This window comes from Tupaia chinensis, unplaced genomic scaffold (genome assembly GCF_000334495.1).
Source record: "Tupaia chinensis unplaced genomic scaffold, TupChi_1.0 Scaffold148350_1, whole genome shotgun sequence".
In the NCBI taxonomy this organism is placed as follows: Eukaryota; Metazoa; Chordata; class Mammalia; order Scandentia; family Tupaiidae; genus Tupaia; species Tupaia belangeri.
In genome coordinates, this window is record NW_006208201.1 from 1298600 (window position 1) to 1304500 (window position 5901).

Below are 5901 nucleotides of genomic sequence, written 5' to 3' on the forward strand. Positions count from 1 at the left end.
CGTGTAGACCAAGATTGCAGGGGGAAAATCTAGAATCAGAGAAGCTGGATCTCCAGACTCCACCCAAAACAAAGAAAACTGGAGCAGATTGCCAGCAGGATGAAGTTTGTAGTCAGAAATAAAACAATCTACCCCACAGAATAGCTGGACAAGCACATGGAGCAACTGGAACTCTCATATGCTGCTGGTGTGGGTGAAAGTTGTTATAATCATTTTGGGAAATGACAAGTCTCCACTAGAGTCAAGCACACACCTTGCCTATGACCCAACAATTCCACATCTAGGTATATACCCCATGTGAATGTACCTATATATTCTCCAAGGAAGGCACAAGAATGTTCACAAAAGCACTATTCTCAATAGCCCTAAACTAGAAACGACCCAAATATCCACCAACAGCAGATGAATAAATAAATTGTGGCACATTTATACTGTGGAATATTACATAGCAATGAAAACAAACATGAATAAACCACAACATGAATAATGTCACAATCACAGCATTAAGTAAAAGAAGGTAGACCCCCTCAAATTACATATTATTGTATTTATAAAAAGTTCAAAACAAGAAAACTAACAGTCACCCTTGGGGGACATAGTGATTGAAAAGGGCACAGAAAAGGGGCTGTTTCCATTCTCTTTCTTGACCTAGGTACTTCTCACATGGATGTGTTCACCTTGAATGTTCACGAAACTGTACAGGTATGACTTTTATTTTTTTTGGAATGTATATAAGTCATATTGTATTATAATAAAACTTACAACAATGAAAACCAGAACAAGCAGAAACTGGGTGTGATGCTGTGGTCAAGGGTGGGGTTGAGATGAGTTTCATGAGCAGTTGGCCCCAGCCCAGGGTTCCTCTTATGTGTGGACTGACACACACCCACCTGATGGGGGTGGGGGCTTAAAGCAGCAGGACCCGGCCAGGCAAATGTATGGAAGGTGAAGAGCAAATTAATGAATGACTCTACTCTCTTTCTTTTTCCTTCCTTCTTTCCACTCATTTTTGTTTTAATTTTGACAGTGGGCATTTGATAGAAAGTGGATAAATATGGAAGATTTCCTGCTAAGCGAAGCAAGCCGGACTATGAAAGGGAAGTATTATATGTCCCCACTCGATATATACTGAATGTCCGTACTTCATGACAGAAACCGAAAGATTGGAAGGCATGGAAACACGGAGAGCAACTGTGGATATTAGAAACAGTGTGTGTGTGTGGGGGGGAGAATGGGAAATGGGGGAGGGGGAGGGGGGCAATCAAAGGGAAAAGAAGAAGACATTTAGGGGGACACAAAAATGGAAAATGATCTGTTGATGATAATGTGTATGGTAATATCTCTGAACTAATACACAGTGTATTCATAGGGGGAAAATTCACTGTGTGGGTTTTAATGATATATGGTGATTGAATGTAAAAAAATAAGAAGAAGGAAAAATCGCCAGAGGGCATATGCACTTGTCAGAGAAAAACACAGAGACAGAGAAAGAAGGAGAGGGAGAAAGCAGCTCCCAATAGGACATGGTCATGCCACAATGCCCTCTCCTCCATTTCTCCACCCTGTCAGGATTTCAGGCATGTTGTGTACATGCCTGGTGTGTTTCCCAAGCCTTCATGTCCAGATTCAAACACAAAGCTGGCCATGTGGGCGGCCCTTTCCCTTCATGCTGCTGCCTTTTTTTTTTTTTTTTTTTTTGGCACGGGGGATTGGCCCCCACCAGAGGGGAAGAGGAGGACGCACCCCCACAGGAAATGATCACACAGCAATTCCTTCTCCTCCATTTCTCCTTTTTTTGGGAATTTAGGGCATATATGCACATGCACCCAGCACGTTTCTTGAGCCACTGGACCTGGATGCAAACCGTGTAGTCAGCCATGGGGATCTGGCTGTCTTAACCACCACACTACAGGACTGGCCCTCATCCTTTTATTTATACTCTCGGGACCCATTTATTGAGCACCCACATCAGCCAAGCACTAGGTACACAAAGATAAATAACTTACAGCCCTACCCTTAAGGAGCTTGCCAACTGGTTGAGAAGGAGACTGGTAAACACATCAGTTCACTCTGAAGAGAAAGGAACTACTACGGTTTGGATAATGGTTTGTTCTCCAAAAGTTCATGCTTTGAAATTTGGTCCCCAGAGTAATGGCTTTAGGAGGTGATGAGACCTTTAAGAGGTGGGGCCCAATGGGAAGGCACAATTCAATCTGCTGGGAGTGTGGACAGGACAAAGGAAGTGGGAATTCTGCTTCCCCTCTCCTCATGCAGGCCTGCTTTCCTCTCTGCTTCTGTCAGCCCTGTTGTGATGGAGCACCAGAGGCTGTCCTGATGCCCACTCCATGCCTCTGCACTTTTCAGCCACCAGAATCATGAGCTAAATAAAGCTCTATTCTTTATAAACTACCCAGTCGCAGATCTTTCTGTTTAGCAACACAACAGTGGAATAAGATAGAGGCCCTGACAGGCATCTCTGTATGTGCAGGGGAACCAACATGGTCAGATCAGGCTGGTTGAGGACCAGAGTAGGACAGAGCTCTAGTTAGAGAGGGCTTCGCAAAGGAGTTAATGAAGGATTTAGGGTCTTAAGCAGCTGCTGATCAGGCAGGTTACAGAGGGAGGATGATCCTGCCAGAGGAAACAACCAGCTGTCTCCCTCCCCTTCTCTTACAACTAGGTGGACTTAATTAGGAATTAAGCATGAGGAAAAGAGGGGCAGGTCAAGAACCAAAGAGAAGAGGCTAGGTAATGACTCCATGATTTTAGATGATAGAGGCTATTGTGTTCTTTACTCCTGACTGACCAGGAATCAAAAATGATCCTGGTAACAGGAGACAGATGATTTCTCCAGGAGTCAGCTTCTCTCAGAGTCTCACTAATGAATTGCAAAGGGGGCTCACTCAGGGCTCCAGGTGAGCAAAGCCAAGATGCTAATATGGGGGCTGGCAGGTGGTGTGGTGGTTAATATGCTGGACTCCCACATTGACAACTATGGTTCAAGTCCCAGACCTGGTGGTTTGCTTTCTTACTTTCTCTCTGTCTCTCTTTGGTCAAATTTAAATAATAACAATAGAGCCGACCACATGGAAGCAAAGACTCTTGGAATTGCAACACCCAGAAAACCTGTCTTATCTGTCAGTGCAGGAAAAATTAAGGACAAGGCAACCGAATGGCATAATTTAATCTTGAAATGGGAAACCCTCAATGATGCTGGTTTTACCACCACAAATGGCATTGCTAACCTGAAAATCAAGTTATCAACTAAAGACGAGGCAGAATTAGAGGTCAGCAGCCCAGCTCCCAGTGAAAATGAAGAAAAGCCATATCCAGAGTATAATAAGGAACTTGAGATGCTGTGTGAGGAATTGCAGGCCACCTTGGATAGTCTGACCAAAATACAGGTGAGAATGGAAATACTATCTTCAACTACCAAGGGAATTTGTGAACTAGAAAATTACCACTGTGGGTCGGAGAGCAAACGGCCCCCTCTGTTTCACATGTGGCCCACAGCCCATTTTTATGAGGTCTCCCACAGGCTCGCAGACATGTACAGGAATGAGCTCCTTCTGAAGCGCATGGTGGTCGGAGAGCTCGCACACACCACCAGTCATGACCTCACCCTGAGCTACTTGGCAATGCGGCTGCACCAGCCCTATGTGGAGAATGACAGCAGGCTGCTCCTGGAAGGCATGCTGCTTGAAACGGGGCACCGAGCCCTGTGACCACCCCCCAAAGCAGCTTCATGTGAAGTCAGCCTCCAGGCTCTGGGCCACAGGCTGCTTCTGTCTCCCCAAAAGTGGACAGTCTCGTGCATAGGACTTGAGGCTGCCCCCCCAGGTTCAGACCCTTCTGTCTACCGTGGCCACCCGTAAGTCTTTGGGGTCTGCGGGCAGGATCGTCTCACCAGCTCCCTCCAGCTTTGCCTCGCGTTAAGTGTCTGCCATCAGTTGGTATCATTGAACCTACTGTGACTGTCACTTGTGAGTGGTTCTCTGTGAGATAAAAGGGTTCCTGAACGAAGTGATGGTTTTGTAAATTAGGTGTAGAAAACCCCTGGCTAGCTCTGTGGCCTGGTGGTTAAGGGAACTGGATCCCGCATGGTTGACCATTCAGTTCAAGTACCAGCCCCAGCAGCTGGAAAAGCAAGTTGGGCCCATGTGCATGTGTGCTCAAGATCCCGCCAGGATGGAGAAATGGAAGAGACGGGATTACTGTGACCATGGCCTGCTGGAGGGAGCTTCCCTCCTCTCTCTCCCTTTCTCTCTGTCTCTCTCTCTCTCTCTAATGAGTGGATGCATCCTCTGGCAAAATTTTAAAAAGAAAATCCCCAGGTTAATATTTTTACTTTACACCTATCTGTATTGCTTAAGTTTTTTTTTTTTGTTTTTTTTTTTTTTTTTGTCCTCACCATAAAAAAAAAGAGAGAAAAAAAGAGACAGAAAGTGAGAAATCACCCCCAGGGGGGATGGCCACGCTGTAATCCCTTCTCCTCCATTCTCCTCTCGGGATCTTGGGCATGCATACACATGCGCCCTGTGTGAGTTTAAGCCACCGGATCCGGGACTCGAACCGCAGTCAGTTACATGGGAGTCTAGTGACATAGCCATTACGCTAACTGCTGGTCCCTGCTTAAGTTTTTATGAGGATGTATTAGTTTTGTAACGATCAATGTGTAAAGCCTCATGGAGGGGCTGGATGGTGGCGCAACAGTAACACAATACTCCTCGAGGCTGACCCACACATGAAGGTGCCAGAGACCTCCCTGAGTGCACTGGACATGCATGTGCCCACGACATGGGCCTGGCTAGCTGGGGGTGGATCATGGCGTGAAGTCTCTGTTGGGAGTGATTGTCTCTCTCTTCGTTCTCAGAAGAAAGAAATCCCCTGAAGTTAACCATAAAGTTTGACATCATGAAAATGAAAACTACCTACAAGAATATTGCCATAGTTCCACCCTGGGCATATGGAGGCCAGATGAAGTCCCCCCCCACCCCCCGTGTCATTATTCTGGCACTATCCTATAGCCAGGCAGTAATCGCACCATTTCCAAGGTTAACACTTCATGTCAGAATAAGGGGGGGCCGGCTCTGAGACCTGGTGGTAAGAAGAAAAAGGGAAGAGTAACTATTAGTGACTACAGAGGCTGGCTAAAACTAGCGTGAAGAAAACACGAGGTACCCAGGAGCCCACCTCAACTGGGACTTTTCTGTTGGAGCTCCTGGCTGCACTGCATCCATCCCTTTTTAAGTGAGTTCTCAGATCCCAAGCTGTTTGTACTCCATGGGCCTGTGTGTGTGTAGTAGTAGCATATTTAATAAATAATGGTTTTAATTTTTTATTATTTTTTAAAGAATTATTTTAACTTCATTTATTTATTGTAATTTGACCAGAGAGGGAGAGAGTGAGAGAGAGAGAGAAAGTGAGAAAGCAAACCACCAGGTCCAAGACTCAACGTGGTTAGCCATGTGGGAGTCCAGTGCCCTTAACCACCATGCCACCTGCTGGCCCCAAATAATGGTTTTTAAATAAATAAATAGTAGTAATAATAAATAAAATTAAATAAGTAATTCTTTTTTTTAAAAATATGCTAATATGACTGGTGTGAAGAGGTGGGTCTGTGGACCTTGAGGTCTCCTGAGCTGGCTACAGGCATTTGAATACTGTTATGTTCTAAACGGTGCAGGCCAAACAGAACAATCTGGTCTGTGGGGCCCATTCAGCCCTCAGCCTCCAGTGTGTAGCCTCTGGTAAGCTTATCTCTGCGATGCCTCCAGATATAAAAGTGACTTCTGGGAATCAGCAGATGGCCTAATGGTTACATTGCTGGACTCCCACGTAGTCGACCGTGGTTCAAGTCTTGGACACTGCAGCTTGAAACTCACACTGGAAACGTGTGTG

At 45.7% G+C, this 5901-nt stretch overlaps 1 pseudogene; it reads left to right on the forward strand.

Moving 5' to 3' along the window:
• The first annotated feature begins 3086 nt into the window (after window positions 1-3086).
• Window positions 3087-3725, forward strand: LOC102473845 (cyclin-dependent kinase 2-interacting protein pseudogene; annotated as a pseudogene).
• Window positions 3726-5901: the final 2176 nt, after the last annotated feature.